The following is a 19,382-nucleotide window of genomic DNA, read 5'->3' on the forward strand; positions in this document are numbered from 1 at the left end:
ATGTTTGTGAATAACATGTTTGTTTTGGAGTAAAATCCTGTTTTTGTTTCCTTTACACAGCACTTGGAAATTGAGGACACATGTACCACACGATGCATTTTTACATTCCATCTCTGCTTAAAATGATCACTCTGTCTATTGCCCCAAAGCTTCCACGTACATCGCCTGTTACAACTAGCATACGTATTTCCTAAGTAAAAACATTCAATGTCATTTTCTTGTGACATCACATGAAACAAGTTAAGCTGAGCATTCGCTTTCTAGATCTGACCTAATAATACCAAACGGTGTGGTCCCCTATAGAAATGTAGCTAATCTGCTGCATGCTTATCTCTTTTTAGCCACAACCATAGTAAATTCATTTTATGGAGCGGGTGTTCAATTGCAATAAAGCGGTCTGTTTTTGGCTACTTGCGTTAAACTCCCCGTTCAAAATTGCAGAATTTCCCTTAATGTTTTTTGACGATCATGAATTGAGTTGCCCTTTGTCGTGCCACTGGTATTCCCGGATAAAACAAATAAGAGAAACATGATTTTCATGGATGCCTGGCTACATTCATTTGAGGCAATTCACTGTTTGCTATTGTTACAGTACCTTGGAGAGCTACTGGCACAAACAGCACAAAGCATAAAATATGTTTTCTCTAAAATTGCAATATTATTTCTCTACCTCCAACACAGTCATCAAACATGCTGAATCACATAATTATGGCAAACTTTTTCCAAAGCCCTCGAGATCTGAGTTGACAATGACACGCCCACTTTCATGCCAAGTGGACACATGACCTGGTCAACCAATCAAAATAAAGCATTTCCCAAAGAAAAACACATGCACGGACGGCAAACGACATGCCGCCTATATTTGAGCGACACAGATAATTGTAAAACGAATCACGATTGTGCAAACAAACATAAGTGCTCCTTAATGTACAGAATCAGCTTTTGTCAAGCAGAGACCGACTTCGGCAATAACTGACATTTCCAGCACTGCCTCTGTAATAGAAAATAGCAAAAACACAGAAAAAAACAAGAAAAAAATAGAAACTAAAATTCACACCTTAGGCATTTATATTGCAATAACTTCTAATTTTCAATCGATATCTTGCATGCCTATGCACATCAACTTTAGAAAGGGCGCTTGGAAGAGCAAGTTTTTATTAAATCATTTTCTACTAAAATTCACAGTCGTACAAAAGTGTTTTCAAGGCAATACAGAATTGACTAAAGTAATATGCCAGCCTTTAAACAATGTAAAAGAAGACCAATAGATGAGACACTGGCAGAACTCGGCATATCGTTTGTTGAGTAAGACAAATAAGAAACATAAATGAGTTTCCGTCTACAAAGCGGTACGTACTGTATGTATCTCTCTGCAGCTGGCTGACACTGCAGCGGCGCTCAGGCTGCTTTGTAGGTCACGGAGAGCTGTAACCGCAGCAGTTGTAGTGGAAGGCAGCGGCTTCAGGTCTCCCCTTATCTATATTCATGTTTCTGCCCCCGCCCCCACGAGCCCCAATTCTAACGCGTGCAAACTCACCCCACTGCGCAGTAACCCCGTGCGAGGTCAAATGGCCACGAGGCAGTGTTAGAGGCTAGTGACGAGCTCCATGCAGCCGACAGGGAAAAAAAGCGTGGAAAAAAAACGAAATGCTGTAAAAAATAGCAAGGGGTGTGCTCGGGAGAAGAAAAGAAGGATGGGAAATTAATATTCCAACAGGCAGGGTCCCTCCGTGTTATTAATCATGCTGCTTCTCCGTAGCGAGCGGAGAGCCGGGATGTGCACGCGGGAGGGGAGGCGGGAGAGCCCATTGGATGGCAGCTCTCATTCCTATACATCGCAGCCAATCCCGTCTTTGCCTTAAGGTACAAATTTTCTGTTAAGCAGCCGCACAAAACCCTGAGAGATGAAAAACTGTGCTCCTTGGCTTGCCGTAGCTTGGTCCAGTTAATGCACTGTAAACTTTATCTGAGATGGCGCCTCGGTTGATCCCCCTGCACCGGGGTCAATGATCGGGAGGCAATTCCACCCCCAAACCATGCCCTAATCGAATCGCAGCCTATTTCCCGAACCTATAATGAAAAAGGAAACTGAAATAATGCAGGTAATGTTAGCAGCCTCCCATCGCTGTCGTACATTATTACTGCCGATTGCTCGCCTCCATTTCGCCTGTACTCCAACAATGAATATATTTCACAGCTCACTTGCTTTACTGTGTGGGTGGTATAGCAGAGACACCTACACAATATGAAAGAAAATCTAAAACAATAGGGTTTGCTTTCTGTGCATATCATTTACCAGTCTGCTGGTGGGAAAGGCAATTTTATCCATTTGCATCAGAGGAAGGAAACAGCCGAGGCTGGTGAAGAATAGGCGAGGCTTTGCACTTAAATGCCTCCATCTTCTGTCAGTCAAAACCACAGTTACAGCCCAAACATTCAAAAACCTAGGGTACGACCCAGGAAGAATGGCAAAACACCCTCAAAATCCCAGCAAAAATAAACAGCTACACCACAACCGTGTAACCTCTTGGGAGACAACCAGAAAGAAGGCAATTTACGCTCACAATTCCAGTCAAAATCACAGATATACACCAACTGTGAAACCTCTTAGGAAACAACTTTTGAAGGAAGGTAATCGTCTTCACAATCCCAATAACAACCACAGTAAATCACAAACAATGTAACCACTTAGGAATCAACCCAGGAAGGAAGGAGATATACACTCTCAATCCCTGAAGGCTAACAGATTTCATCTGGCTTGGCGGGTTCATTTCGCAAATTGCCTTCAGTGGATGATAAAAAATGGCATGTGTCACAATACACAGCAAAAGAAACACAAATGATGGATGGAATGTGAAACAAATCAAACATTCACCCCCCAATCAAGAGATCTGGGTAAAATCCGTTGTTCGTTTGCTCACCATGCCAGCCCAGTCTAGACCCAGCCCCATGCAAATCAGTCTTCACCCTGCTCCTCATGGGAACAGTCCTTCTCGAACTGCCAAGCGAGGTCTTCCCTGAACCACAAACAAGCATCCACAGCGCAGCAATAAAAGTACATGTTGGAAAATGCCTTCCTGGTACGTTTCCACAAATATCTGACTCAATCACCCATCAACACAGACATTAAATTCTGACAGACAGATGAGGGACAGGCAAACTGTGTGACAGTGAGAACAGGAAGAGTAATCTAGACATATGAAGAAATTTTGAAGAGAGGCAGTCCATAAAGTCAGATGTGCAAGCAAGGCCGGACTGGCTGTAGCGGGCACCGGGTGTCCCCTGGTGGGCCGCCAGGGTGGGGTTCGGTTTTGGGCCCCTGGGTGGCTGTTTTTGTTACAGGGCCGTTTTTGCAGCATAGCTGCAATATCGGCCACTCTAACAAAATCGGCCGAAACCGGCCCTGGCAAACAGCTCAGCCGCACCCCCAAGCCCCCGGGGGGGCCGGCCGAGCACTTTGCCAGGGAAGATTTTGTTTCCCCGTCCGTCCCTGTGTGCAAGCAACGCATTCACATAGATATTCGGCATTTCTGATAGACTCGCCTTTACAGGAACCGCCTTCATTGACTACCTCACCCTTGCAGAAAATTCCCAAACTAGGGGGCATATATGATTCCAATTCATCTCCTGCGGGCCCTATCGCATGGTTTGCCTCTCTGCAGCAAAACACACTGGTTCTCATGGGGGTTACTTCCAGACTGCACAAATGGAATGCAAATTGCTCTAGCATATCAGCTAAACGCATCTGAAAACCACAACGAGCCAAGAACCACCCCACAATTGTCATGCTCAGACAGCACCTACCCAACTAATCACCCTGTATATAAATGTCATAACTGGATATTGCTAATTAGCCGATACAGTCAAAAACTGTGTGTTAGACCTTAGGGTGGTCTTTCCCCAAATGTTTTGCCTGCTTACCTCCTCTTGTTGCTGAATCTTTGTGTTGGCCTTAGGACGCTGAGCACTTTCCCACTGCTGACCAAGTGCATGTGCTTCTCCCCTAAATATGGTAACATTGGTGTATAATCAATTGACATATTTGCATTACTTATATACCCCTTGTAAAGTGGTATACCATATACTCAAGGCCTGTTCATTAAACACTACAAGTGGGCCTGAAACACTAATGGTGACACCCAAACAAGTAGCCTTTCAGACTTTTCTCAGGCCTGCCATTGCAAGGCCTTTGTGTGAAGTTTACTGCCACTTTGACTTGGCATTCAAAACCACTTGCCAAGCCTTAAACTGTCCTTTTATCACACATAAGTCACCCCTAAGGTAGGCCCTGGGTAGCCCTAATGGCAGGGCGATGTGTAAGTAAAAGGTAGGACATGTCCTGGTAGGGTTTTCATGTCCTAGTGGTGGCAAACAGTTAAGTTTTTTTTTCACTACTGTATCGTCTACTTCCCTAATAGGTAACATTAGGAATTCCTTAAAACACTTTTAAGCTGTAATCCCTGATTAGAAAGGAGAAGCTGCATCATGTTTCAAATCTTTGGAATAGTAATGATAAATCCTTCTTACTGGTAAAGTTGGATTTAACATTACTGTTTTAGAAATGGCACTTTTAGAAAGTGGACATTTTTCTGCTCTTACTGCTCTGTGTGACTTGGAGCCTGTCTTCAATCAACATCTGGGTGGGTGACAGCTATACTTTGTGTTTTCGCTCTAGACAGCAACAAACAGAGAAAGGGTGGGTGTGACACAGACCTCATTTGCATTCATCTGCTGTTAGAAATGGAGGTGTCTAGTAGGCAGAGGTAGGTACCTTTGTCCAAATAGGGACCATTGGTTCTAGTCAGGGTAAAGGGGTATACACTTTAGATAACCCCTGCTCACCCCCTTGGTAGCTAGGCATGAGTAGACAGGCTCATCCCAAAGGCAATGTGTAAAGTAGTTGTACCACCACTCACAGTAACACAGCCACCAAAGGGCACCACACCAGTTTAGAAAAATAAAATATCTTTATCTAAACTAAACAAGACCAAAATGACAAAACTCCAACATATACAGTTAAACATATGACTTTCAAAAGGTTTCAAGAAATTGTACCATAGAAAACTATGGATGTGTGACTTTTCACCAAAGTACCTGTAGATGCGTCAAAGTTTTCAATCCAAGCAGCTGCAGTGTCGGAAAACAAAGAGATGCAACACTCCTGAGACCTTGGAGAGGCAATGCAACAGTCCCGCTGCATGCAGAAGATGGGTTGCGTCGAATCCGGTATGTACGGGGAGTGATGCGTCAATTCTTCATGATGGTTCCGGTCCGCAGGTGATGCGCCGCACAAACTTGCCATACAGTTACGATGCATGGAAATCCGGGATCCGTCAGCCATCGATGCAGCAGCGTCAAGCGGTGCTGCGTCGGTCCTCTTCAGCCGCGATCCCTCGATGCTTCGAATCTTGCAGCGGCGAGAGTCATTGCGGTGGTTTACGCAGCAGCATGGCGATGCATGGAAATTCTTCTCCTGCCGTGGAGATGCGTAGGGAAAACGGCCGCAAGAAGAGAGATGCGTCAATTTCTGTAGTTCTTTGAGATTCTTCTTTCTTCCAGCTCCCAAACAGCAGCAACAACCTGCAGAGGGCCAAAACTGACACAGGCACCTCTTGGCAGGTCAGAACTCACAGCAGCAGAGTTAAGGGGAGCTGGGGGGTGAAGTCTTTCTCTCCCTGAGACTTCAGGACAGGAGGCCAGCACACTTCAGGCCCTTTGAGATCTCCTTCAAGCAGGGGACACAGCACACAGCAAAGTCCTTCTCCTTTCCTTGGCAGAAACAGCGACTGCAGGCCAACCCCAGACTTACAACAAGGGCAATACTTCTCCTCAGTCTTTCCAGCTCTTATTCTTGGCAAAGGTTCCTCTTGAATTCCAGGAATAATCTAAAAGTTTGGGGTTGTGGGTCTGATACTTATACCCTAAAATGCCTTTGTTCTCTTTGTGCAATAGGCTCTTAGCCCAGTTCAAGCCAGTTCTGCCTTCACTGATGCAGCATGACCACAGGAGGTGGAGACAGCATTGTGCAAGGGAGACATGCTCCATTTAGTTGCAAGATAAATCTCCTCCCACCACTCTATATGCAGCCAGGGTCTATTCAGCCCAGGGCTGAGTCATTGAGGAAGGGCCAGGCACACTTCAACACCCCCAGTGGATGTCTACAGGGAATGCACATCCTCTGTCTCTGTCACACTGAAACCAGACAGTCAATCCACAAACAGGCAGAGGCACACAGGATTGATAAACAAGAAAATGGGCAATTTCTAAAAGTGCAATTTTCAAACACACAATTAAAAAAAATATCTTTACTAAAAGATGTGTTATTAAATCCTGAGTTCAGGGATACCAAACTCCATTTTTCTATCTTATTCCTATGGAAAGATATGCTTGTAAAATGTTACGAAGCATTCCCCGTTCTGTCATATGGGGCAAAATAGCCTTTCAACAGTGAAAAACTAAATTGACACTATTTCACTATCAGGACATGTTACACACACCAGTACATGTCCCACCTTTCACATACACTGCACTCTGCCCAGGGGGTACCTTGAGCCTACCATAGGGGTGCCCTATATGTAAGAAAAGGGAAGGTTAGGGCCTGTCAAGTGGGTTCAATTGCCAAGTCGGCATGGCAGTTAACAAACTGCGCGCAGGCACTGCTGTGACAAGCCTGAGACATCTTTTCAGGGCTTCTCAGGTGGGTGGCATAACCAGTGCTGCAGGCTCACAGGTATCATTTCATTTACCAGCCCTGGCACACTCGGTGCACTTTACTAGGGACCTACTGGTAAATAAAATATGCCGATCAGGGAGAACCAATCCCAACACCAATTTACACAGGGGGCACTTGCCCTTTGACACTGATCAGCAGTGGCAAAGTGCCCAAAGCATCTAAACCAGCAAAAACGAAATCCAGCACAGCATCAAAAACACAGGAGATAGAGGCAAAAAGTCAGGGAAAACCACGTCAAGGATACCAGGTCTAACATCTGCCGTCTTATAGCTCTTTCTGGCCAGGAAGAGAGGGGCAGTTGACACACCTGAATAAGCAGTGTCATGTTTCCCACACAAAGGGCTGATTACCTCCTACTGAGTGTCTGGAGAAAGGGCTGGCAAGAAAGGGGGACCTGTGTACTTCAAGGGCCTGCTTTGAAGTCACCACCACTTCAAAGACACAAGTGGGTATAAGTATTGGGCCTCTGACCCTACCAATACAGTACATTACTGGGCCGGTGAAGAACTCTGCTGGTAGAACTGCTTTTCTGCTTTGCTGTGCTGCCCTGCTGAGGAGAAGGAACTGGACCCATCTGACTTAAACCCAGAGTGACTCCAAGGCTTGCCCCTGTTCTGAAGTCTCGGGCCATTAAAGACTTCCGTAAAACCTGCAACAGCACTTGGACTCTGCCAGCTTTGAGTTCTGCCCTGCCAAGTGATGCTAATCCAGTCCTGGTCCCTTGAAAGGTGACTACTTCTGTCCAGACCCAAGAAAACCGATGCAGTGACAGCTTTGCAGTGATCGGAACCGACGCATTGCCCTTTGATGCTGGCACAGGAGCGCATCGATGACATCGCTCTGACAGACTGCACGACTCGACAACAACGGGCAGAGTGGCTCGACCACGACTCAGTAACTGCATCGTAATGGGCTCATTGATGAAGCCTTCATCGCCTGTGTCAATCAGAACCAACGCATAGAGTCTTCAACGTCAACGCTTGCTCCATCCAAGGTACTTTTTCAGTGGAACCTGCGTGAGTCCTGTAGCCGTCCTGCCCTACATCTCAGTCGGCCTGAGCTTTGGATGTACCTCAGTCCTGCGTAACCCCAGGTAACCCCTAAGTGCTATTTGTTTTCAAGCACTATTTTAATTGATTCTTTCAAAATTCATAACTCCGGTTATACTTATTGGAGTTTTGTTGTTTTGGTCTTGTTTTGCTCATTAGATTATGAGCTATTGCTCTAACCCAGTGTGGATTATTTTTATGGTGTTTTCATTGTGTTACTGTGTGTTGCACAAATACTTGACACACTGACTCTTTGGATAAGCCTGACCGCTCTCTGCCAAGCTACCAGAGGGTGAGCACAGGTTATCTTTTAATGTGTAAATAGCATACCCAGACTAGAGTGGTGGTTCCTGCATGAACACCTCTGCCAGCCAGAAATCCCATTATAACACATTCACAGAAGGAAACTCCATCCTCAACCCCTCCCAATCTGGACTCCGCAGCAACCACAGCACCGTGACCACTCTACACGCCGCCACAGACGACATCCACACCCTCCTCGATCAAGGACACACAGCTGCCCTGATGCTACTCGACCTCTCTGCTGCGCTCAACACCGTCTCCCACTGCACACTTACTGCCAGACTCCACGACGCTGGCATACAAGGAATCACCCTCGACTGGGTCTGCTCGATCCTCACCGGAAGAGCACAAAGAATCAGACTGCCACCCTTCCTCTCCAAACCCACGGAAATCAACTGCGGAGCACCCCAAGAATCATCGCTCAGCCCCACGCTCTTCATCATGTACATGCTCCCCCTCGCTGCCATTGTCAGACAGCACAGACTCAGCATAGTATCCTACGCCGACGACACCCAGCTCATCCTTTCCCTCACCAAAGACCCAATCACCACCAGACTCAACTTCCAGGAAGGAATGAAGGACGTCTCGCATCCTGTATGAGCAGCAGCTGCCTGAGAAGACAGAGAAGCCATGAGGTCCTCCCCCTCGGACCCTCCCCCTCTGCATGAGGCAACATCTGGTGGCCCATCGCCCTCGGTAGCCCTCCCACCCCCACAGACCATGCCCGAAACCTCAGCATCGTTCTAGACTCCTCCTTATCGATGACCTGACAGGTCAACACCGCCGCCTCCAACTGTTTCAACACCCTCTGCATCTTCTGAAAGACCTTCAAATTGACCCCCCGAATCAAGGAAGGCCATCACTCACGCACTCATCACCAGCAGGCTGGACTACGGAAACACTCTCTATGCCGGGATCAACAAATCTCTGCTCCACAAGCTCCAGACCATACAGAATGCCGCAGTCAGACCCGTCCTCGGCATCCCTCGACACAAACACATCACCCAACACCTGCGGAACCTCCACTGGCTCCCCGTTCAGAAGAGAGTCACTTTCAAGATACTCACCCACACCTACAAATGCCTCCACATAACCGAACCCCAATACCTCAATGAAAGAATCTCCTTCCACACACCCAAGAGAAACCTCCGATCCACAGCCTTGCCCTTGCCGAACCCCGCGCATCTGCAGAGCCAGAACAGGTGAAAGAGCCTTCTCCTACATCGCAAACGAAACCTGGAACAAGCTCCCGATTGACATTAGATGCACGCCCTCCCTGAACATCTTCAGGAAGATACTCAAGACCTGACTTTTTGACTGAACGGAGCTGCAATTCCCCCCCCCCCCCCTCCACAGCATTTGAGACGCTCACGGGTGAGTAGCGTGCTTACGATTCCCCTGATTGATTGATTGATTGATTGGGGCATTGTCTCTAAAGCTTTGCTTGGCAGGACCATGACTGATCTAGTCAGAGCTTTCTGAAATATCAAACATGCAAACTGCTACCAGACCCTTTAGAATTATGCAGGCAGTTGTCTTCATAACCTGTTACATTCGAAACTGCCTCTCTAAACAGTTAGCACTTGTAATTAAAGTGGCTTTAGAAAAGGCAATGTTGAAGAAGTCCTTTTGATGATGTGTCTGTCTGCCATGTGCATTTAGAGGAACAAATAGAATCCCACATTCACAGCAAAGGTACAGGAAGACCATTACATTTCAAAATGCTATTATGAAAACCGAAATTAGATACTCATAACAGAAAGAAATGCAAGGTATTAATCCAGTAGAAACAAACCAGAAGGTCAAAAAGAGACATTATCATATTTTGCTCCAAGCACTATAAAAGTGTGGATTCAGAATAAAAATGTGTGCCTAGGGATTGACCATTGACAGACACATATCACAGATTCAAGCTCTGTGACTTTTACAGATTTGTTCAGGGCTTTCATTGTGTATGGAAAATAATTATTGGAAAATTAAATGTAGAAGTGCAAAAAAAAATTGGTTGTTTTCTCACCCTGTCAAAATTCCGACACTGTGATAGGCCCGCACATACTATCAACACACATGGTCTCAGGCAAGAACACAGCGGTGTACAAAGAAATGAGAACTTTTGTGTAAGAAAAACAATCTTGATATTATCTTCAGAAAACTTGCAATGTTTGATGCTGTACACCCGAAAATCGTAAAGAAAAAAACATGCATGGATCAAATATGTGGTATTAACACATTTTATATTTGTTGACTAATTCCAGCACCTAGTAATCCTGCCTTCAGCCCCAGGATACCCTTGCGGTCAGGGCCGGACTGGGAAGCAAAACCAGCCCTGGCAAATTGCTCAGCCGGTCCCCCGGGGGTGCAGGCGAGCTGGGGGCCGGTTTCGACCGATTTTGTTACAGGGGCCGATATTGCAGCTATACCCTGGCAGCCCACTGGGAAAATGCCCAGTGACCGCTACGGTCAGTCCGGCCCTGCTTGCGGGTGATAGTACGCTTCACAAATACACCTAACATAACATTCCATCCACTGACCATTAGGTAAAAGGTTTTGCATACCAATTTCACTATGTATTCACCTGTAAAATTTACATGACGTGCCCATATCATTTACGCGATAAAGTCTTCCCAGTAAATCTCACAATTGTATGTGATCTCTACAACTTAACAATTTAGTATGTAATTCTGCAGCTTCCAGATATGTTGTGTTTGACCACAGGATACAATTGGAAACATGGTTGGCATCCATTTACATATGTGTGACATCCACTAATGGGCGCAGTGCATATCCTATTTTATCCACCGGATACACCAGGGAAGTGTTGGAACTAGACAGACTCCAACACTCCAATGATATATTTTCTTGAAAGGCCTAATAATGACTAAATGGTGATCGTCCTACAAACAGTTTAGTCATTAACCAGTGAGGCTAATTTATTTTTTCCTTGAGGGTGCGCCGATTTGAACGACATCCCACTTGAAACAAACGAGCAGAGGTTCAAAGCACGAGCCGGTTATGTGGACAGGGGCCAGAATCCGGGCACTGCGGGCTATGGGAAGCCGATCTTATAAGGAAACACAAAAGATCGATATGAGAGAAAGAAAGAGAGCTCCCGGTGTAATTGAAGTCGTACATTTTTACCCGGCTTCTTCCAAACACCCAATTACGGCTATTTATCAAAAGCGCAGACAACACCGAACCTGGCAAGATGAAAAACAAATTTTACTAAGTCTGGAGAAAAATTGCGTGCACAGGAACGGGAAAGGATACAAATAATAAATAATTCAATATTCCGATGGAAAGCACTTGCAGAAAAAAGGCCTGAGCTGATTCAAACATCACAGTGAGGCTGACAAGGGGTGTATCGATTCAGACAATTCCATCGTTATTATTCGTGCCCGCGTCCTTCAGGAAAGCTGGTCTTTTTGCACTTTTTTCCTATTACAGTGACCTGCCTTATTTCATCTACTTTTGAAAATTAGCATTGTTTTTTTTCTCGGTGGATGAGGCCGTTTGTTTAACCATGGCATAATATAATTAAGAAAAACAGCTGATAGATGTTGGTGCTACTGGAACGCAGTTCCAGGAATACCTGTGCATTTGTAAACAAACAATTTTCCGTGCATAGAGTTGTTGTTCCTAGTGCATCAGGCAGAGCATTGAAAAATACAAGTATATCAACATTATAAATTAGGTATTATTCAGTAAAATGTTCTCTAAAAAATTGATACTGGGAATTATGCGGGGCAGAAATGCACAAGCATGTAACGCTCTATGGTAACTGGCTAAAATGAAATACTGCCACTCTCTGCAAATTATTGCTCTCTTCCATCAATGTTTCCTCAGTCAATTTACAACGATAAGGAGAGGTTATAAAATAAATTAGAAGAAAATAGATTGAAGAAAAACACAGCTCCACCAAGGACCAGCTATCTCCACATGTAAGGAAGGACTAAGTGCAATAAATGTGGTCTCACGTCTTACATTGTGTTAATCCTGGCAACAAGGCAGGATATTGAGGAGTGATCTAACTCTCTGAAACCAGAACTGGGACGGTCCATCTCCCCGGCAATCTGAAGACTCAGAGGCAGATGAAGTCACGAATTGCACGAGAACCCAGGAGCATGTCTGCTGGAATCACTAAGGAGTGGCTAGTAATCGCTGATGCGCCGGGCAATGTGAGCTGACTCCCTCGTCTGAAACCACAAGATCCATGGAAACATTACAGCTCCTGAGTTATTCACCCAAACTTGCTACAAGTTCGAAGCAGGCAAGTTGCGTGGGTGAAACACAACCAACTAATGAGAAATAACGCGAGAGAATTCGTACAGGAACATGCATTCCTGCATGTTAATCCCCATTTCCCAGGAGTGCACTCCTAATGGGTTCTCAGAATGATTCCCAACAGTTCTAATACCTCCCTGTAGGATATTGGGATTTGTTGCAGTATCCCCCCACTTATTGCCTGGTATCTGGTGCAACTATGACTGAAAGTGTACTGGGTTCCTGCTAACCAGATCACCAGTACCAGTGTTCTTTCCCTAAACTGTACAATTTTTCCACAATTGGAAACAATTTAGGATCCTTGTAAGTTCCTAGAAGTGGTATCCCTGGTACCTAGGATCTTGGAACTAAAGCGGGACCCTCTGGGCTGCAGCACAAATTGTGCCACCCTAAGGGAAGCCGCACCAAGCTAATGCAAACTACCACTGCAGCCTGCATGTCTTGGTGCAGAGAAAACCAAAGAGTCGACATGGCACACATCCCTGTGTGCAATACTTGCCAGCAAAACATGTGGTATATGTAATTCATCCCTACGGCTGGCCTTACAGCCCTAAGGCAGGGTGCACCATACCCATGTGTGTGCATATCTGTGGGAGTGGATATGTCCCTGTGATGTCTAAGTTCACCCTTACATGTTACAAATGCACAGGGAAGCCATAACTAGTACATGGACTGGACACTTGTCAATACAAGTTCCCCAGTTACATGATGGCTTCACTGTACCCCAAGGTGTTTGATACCAAATACCTCACCTTAATAAACCCACACTGATGCCAGTGCTGGATGTATTAATAAATGCACCCAGAGGGCATCCTAGAGCTGTCCCTCGAAAACCAACCAATATTATTGTGTTGACTGACTGGTCTTTTCCAGCCAGCCACCCTAGACAGGTTTCTGACCTTCTTAGGTGAGAGCCTTCACTCTTGGAGACCAGGAACAAAGCCTGCTCTAGGTGGAGGTGTTCACACCTCCTACAAACAGGATGGGCATTCCAGGGCGGCAAGCTTCAAAGGCCCTACCGCTTTTGTTATGTGACCCCGGGCCTTTCCAGATAGTGGATGTGCCACCCCCCTGAGCTGACCCCACTTTTTTGTGGCAAGACAAGCGGGAACATTAGAAAGATTAGGTGGTGTGCCCACATACAGCCAGAACTACCGTTAGGGCAGGCCAGCTGATGTGGACCCCACTTTTCAGAATCCTCCATGTTGTTTTGAATGGAATTAGCTGCATAGGGTCAGGGTTATGCCCACTTCCCACAGGAAATAGTCATACAGAGGGTGTAGACACCCTAAAGGTAGGTAGCACATTGACTACTATCTGTCATTTCTCTTAAATGCCCCTAAATTGAGTAATTAGGTGGCACTCCTGAACCCAAGAATTCAAAATCGATGGATCCAGAGAAGTAGGATGAAGAAGAGTCACTGCCTGGCAAAAACTGTAGCAAGAATTTGGCATGACCCCCTGCCATCCTTAGTCTTCTCTTGAGAATAGGAACAGAGTGACTCATCCTGCAAGCTCGAGAACTACCAAAGCCTTTGGCAGCCTGCCAGCACTTCACAAATCACCAAGTCTCCCTTTGAGTAGAGAAGCTACTCCCCTGCAGTCCTCAGGCCCCTACAATCAGAGTCTGCTCCACTGCTTGGAGCTCCCTGGCCCAACCAATGCTGCAGATAACCAAGAAAGTACTCATGCTGTGGAAAGTCAGATCTGCCTCCCCACCAAATGTGAAGACACCAGGATCAACCGGATCCGTGCAGGACAACGTCCAGGGTATCGAAAGACCTGCACCAAACACGGATTCTTACTGCATCTGGACCAAGCAGCCACTGAGGCACATCAGCATCATTGAGACCCACTTCAAGAGTGGCCCAGCTGCTTTGATTTTGCCCCTGCCAACTGTTTGTCCCTGACCGCGAGGTGCATCTTTTGCAACCAGCTGAGCTAACCTAACCATTCTGCACCCAAGTCATCTGACACTGATCCTACGAACCAGCTATACCCCCTTGCTCCAAGACCCCTTTCAACCTAAGCTCCCATTTGGGAGCCCTTGGACTTGCCTACAAGTCCCACTGTGCAGCCAGTTTTTGGGTGGGGCCCCTTCACCAGCTAGCAGACTTACCAACACCCTGCTCCCGGTAGAACCTGGCCCGTTTCGAAATAACTGCGGGTAGTACTTTGTACCTTGGCCCACTACAACTCCAAACCCTGAAAGTGAACCCCTGAAGCCAATTGTACTTACCTCTATTCATCTTGGACTTTTCCTCCCATAGGATTGCATTGTGTGCAAAAGCAGACAGGTTTGAACATTTTACTTACCTGTGTATACTGATATCGAAACAGTACTTACTTTTGAACTAAGTTCTTTATTTCAAAACACATACAAAAAGCAGTGTTATTTTTCTAATTTGGTTTCGGATTTATTCTTTTGACTGTGTGTCTCATTTATTGCCTCTGTGAGTAATACCCATGCTTAGCACTACCCTCTGATAAGCCTAACTGCTCGCCCACACTACCACAAAAGAGAGAGTTAGTATCATGTACTTTTGTCTCTCAAACCAATTGGGGACTCACTGGACTCTCTGCAGAGTGTACTTAAATTGTTTTAGGACACTGTATAGAGAGCCAGCTTCCTACACTTCCATATTGGTACTCCTGGATTCGAAAATACCACGGCGGGTCTGCTACATATGCTGTAGTGGGGCCCCATTAACAGGGATGCAAAAAAACTTTCAGACTCATTTGGACAGTGTTCGTTAAGAAGGAATGGATGCCTACTGCTGCAGGTCGGCATCGATCATTGCATTTTAATTACGAAGAGAAAGCATTCCTCTATTAGGGGCCCGCAAGCAGAGCCGTATCTCCAGCGCTCGATGTGTTAATTACAAGCAGATAGCACACGCCATGGAAAATTAACAGTCTTGCAGAGGCATCAGAGGTAAACACAGCAAACTAGAACTGCAGAAGGGTCAGGCGGGCAAGTCAATTCTGAGGAAAGATAAAAGAACTGTCATGTATATGATTGCTAGTGAAAGGGAAGAGGGCAAGCCTGCCTTGTTATCATCAGTTAATTAGGCACTACAGTCAGGCGTGCTGTACGCTGCAACATTTGCCATGCTAATGAAATGCGTTATTCAAATGGGAGACAAAACAAAAGCAATTGCAACTGTGACAAGGCAGAACACAATCTGCCAACACAAAGGTGCCGAATTAACTTAGAGAAGGGAGCTCCAGAGTATATTACATTAACATTTACAAACAGCGCTGCCTCTTTTAATTCAGGCTCGCGAGCGGCTTCCAGCAGCCACACAGCGTAGGCTCCCAGTACCGTCTGCACGCGGGGTGGTGACCATTGTATGTGAGGTCCTGTGTGTTCAACGGCGGTTCAGAGACAGCCACACTGGACAATGTGCTAATTATATATACTCAGTTAGTGAGACTAGTGTACAGCTTGTCCCGCGGGGCAACAAAGAGGCCGGTGCCTGGGTTGGGCTGGTTTGAATACCAGGCCCCTGCCCCCCAGATGCCGCATATCCTTGGGAGAGAGCTACAAGGGGGGGCTTCCACATGGTCCCAAAGAGTGGGGTGTGGGCGCTCGCGCCAAACGCGGCCCTAAGGGACTTCCCTCTTAGGAGGGCGCACTGCATGCAATGCGGGCAGCTGCATAGCGCCAATATTGCAACCCTCCCCTGCACACCTAGTAAACAGCTTCTTAGCACATAAGAAATGAAATACATCAGACAACACAAGATTTGGTGGAAAAACAGGTTGATGCAGGTTTATTTGATTTATTTCATAAGTGAAATATGCCAACGTGGCGGGTTAACTTACGAGCGATCTAAGGGCAGGCAGCGGTGAGTATTCTAAGGTGCCCACCCACCTGACAGGTGGACCCCATCCCTATCAAAGTACCCAGTGGTACTTGCATTGATGAGGCCATGCCTTACATCCAAAGCCCCTCTGCTCTGTAAACTTGTGCCTGGCATGATTTGCCCTACTGCCAGACTGTTCAATGACATCCCCAGACCTGGCTCTATGCCATACCACTGGTTGAAAGCTTTAGCTAGTACCAGTGTCTTGCTCGAACTGGCACAGGAGGCACAGTCCTTCCCAACCAAGTAAGGCTTCCTCCCATCATTGTGGCCTTGTATTTGTGGTGCTCTGATGCTGCAACATGTCTTACTAATTGTAGAAGTAGAATAAACAGAGCAGCTTTCAGAATGGGCATTCTGTGTGGACCACAGAGTCCTCCGTGTCTGGTTTATCCTGTTTTTGAATTGGGCTTCTGGGAGCCTTATGTCTTGCTACAAAGCAGGCTCCTTTCGCAGAGCGATAGTTAAATATTAATGATATGACTACCTCAGTGGGAGGTACTTGAGCGTGGATGAAGAATAAACTTGATCTGAGCATTAACATAGTGACAAGTGAGTTTGTCAATCCGTATCACTGCAAATACCAAGTGTTACTGTTACTCATTTCATTGGTCCTGCTCTTGGTGCAAGAAAAAGATGACCTACCTCCAAGAATTAAGCCGCGTCAAGCTTTTAATGTGCACCAGGTGTGCCTATCACACTGAAACCAAGGCACGGGTGGGTCTGACACAGACGCTGCGGCCCGGGGTCCCCCATAAATGTCCCCCTAGTATTCATTGCATGCCCTTATTGCGGGCAATCCATCAAAGTTAACTGTGCTCGTTTGATGCTGTGCCGCCCATCTGATGCCCCCACCCTGGCGTAGCCAGCCCAGTTGCAAAATTCTTACACTGTTTTTTTGTGATGGTGATCCAGTGGCATAAAATATATGTACAATTTAACCTGCACTTCCTAAATTATGGAGGAAATGCCAAATATCTTTTGAGAAGGGGGAAACCCTTTGTGATGGTGAGCAGGTAGCGCAAAATATATGTACAATTCTATATGCACTACCTAAATTATGAACCAGTGTGAAAGAATTTTCCCCACCGCCTGTGATCCGCACGCGTTTCCTAAGGGCACATTTCCCTTGATATGGCCACTAATATGCACAAACACACAGTTTTACTGCTACTTTTATATGGAACCGCATGATGCCTCCGACTTCCACTTCAGTGGAAGTTTGTCTTTTGTGTATCAACAAGTACAGGGTATTCATAAGTTTTTACCCATATTAACATAGCTACTCCCGTCATATTTCAGAATTATACGAAATTTGCCTACTTTCCTGACTGCTTTATACACACCCTGCGTCCAAAATATAAATAAATTACGCTGGAATTTGTCAGCAGACCTAGCCTCACATTTGACCTCAGTCTTCTAAGCGCAGCAAACGTAACAAGTCGGATTCAGGGTTAAAGGCATCTTTCTTTAACTTGGACTTAGACAGAACATGGCATGAAAATACCGTACTGTACCCCAAGATTCTGTCCAGTATGTGTGATCGCCTATATTTCACAATGAGGAAGGAGGGCTCCGACATGAACATATAGTGTGTTTCTCGATAAACCACACAGGATGCGTAGGTCAGCTAAAAGTGGTGTGCATCAGTAATGTGTGGGACTCTCAACTTTGCAAGATGGCCCAACCATAAATTCTGGGATTTTAAAATATTGACCCCCCTGTACTTACTCTTGTTTGGTATTGTCTTTTGCATCTGTAGGTTTCTCAGCCTTTGAGACTGCCGAGGAGGAATGCTGTAATTTGGCGTATCCTAACACCGGTGAAGGCAACAAATGTCTTGTCCTTAACCTGTCTGCACATGTAGAGGTGAAATACAAGGGGATTTTCTTTTTGCAGCTGCTAGACAACAGCATGGTGGGCTAGCCCCACAAGGGGTGGTTAGGTATGTTCTCTGCGACACATCAGCCCACCAAGAAACTTGATAACCCCAATATGACTCTCCCGATTTAGGATGAGAGGGGTCGTGACCAGCTGAATGTGCCGACTATCCCTAATGTGCCTGCCACATACTAAGATTTCTATCAGGTGCCAAACACCCTAGCGAGAAAAGGCAGGTTCCAGCTGAATGGGGTCTGTGATACCCAGGGGAGGGGTTGTATATCAAGGAGTGGTGTAAGCACTTTGCCCACTTTGCGTGGTTTCAAACTCCCAGTGGAACTGCAAAATACTGGGGCCCAAGAGACCAAGATTTTAACCCCTGACACTAGAAATTATGTTGGTGTCCCCTAGAATGTCTCTAGTCCAATGAGTCTCCCACTGATATGCTGAAGCGGTAATGTAAAATAAGATGGCAGGTACCCTGGGTAGTATAGTGTAAAACTCCTAATGCCAACTAAAGAAAAGCTGTTGGCCACTACTGATGAGAAATAAGCCTCAGAGTAGAAGAGACTGGGCTACTGTGGCAGTTCTGTGGGCCATGCACAACCACAAGAACTTGTGAAGCCTCGAAGTAACATTCATCGGCTTCAAACAGTGGGGCCATACAGGTGACCATGAAAATGTTAGTAAGCACAATATATTTAACCATGGACCTCCTTTTAAATATCTCTGAGGTGAGGCTGCTGGGGAACACAAGACACAGGCAAAATTGCGTAAAATTAGGGTGGCTTTACCTGTTATAATGACCGGGAAGAAACATCAAACCCAATAATGACACCTTGGAGCTGCCCCCAAAATCTGCTTCCACCTGCTCCCGAACGATGACCACTGCTATAAGGGCCCCAAAAAGAACAGCCAGCTGTAGTTCTAACCAGAACTAATGTGAAATCGTAAAACAAGTTATGTTGAATGGGAACAGAGTATGATCCAATGCATTCTAGGTGATCTATGGAGTAGTGGGGGAGGGTGTCGGCATTCGTAACTGCACGCCATGTGGAGTTAAATGCATATAACATCAGGGTCAAAAACCTTTCCATTCAAATCTCCTGACAACATAAAAGATTTTAAAGCCGCAAAATGTTTAATGCCACTGTGCCCTAGCTATGTAATTGGTACTGCACAGCTTTGGGAATATGTGGAGAAAGAATCAGATTAATTTATACGGGATCCACAGCCCTTTTGCCAAATATTAATCCCACTCACTGA

The 19,382-nt window shown here is 45.9% G+C and overlaps 1 protein-coding gene across 34 annotated transcripts in view; it reads right to left on the bottom strand.

The window, feature by feature from the left end:
• Positions 1-19,382, bottom strand: part of RBFOX1 (RNA binding fox-1 homolog 1) — a 958,925-nt gene that overhangs the window by 516,100 nt on the left and 423,443 nt on the right. The window contains exon 1 of one of the 34 annotated variants that reach the window (XM_085628214.1): positions 1,538-1,707. The exons of 32 other annotated variants lie outside the window; for them this stretch is intronic. The gene's annotated coding sequence lies outside the window, so the exon portion shown is untranslated. Of the gene's footprint in view, positions 1-1,357; positions 1,489-1,537; positions 1,708-19,382 lie in introns of those variants that run through there. One more of the 34 variants, XM_085628215.1, reaches the window with a different exon arrangement.

Source organism: Triturus cristatus, chromosome 10, assembly GCF_964204655.1.
Source record: "Triturus cristatus chromosome 10, aTriCri1.1, whole genome shotgun sequence".
Taxonomy (NCBI): domain Eukaryota; kingdom Metazoa; phylum Chordata; class Amphibia; order Caudata; family Salamandridae; genus Triturus; species Triturus cristatus.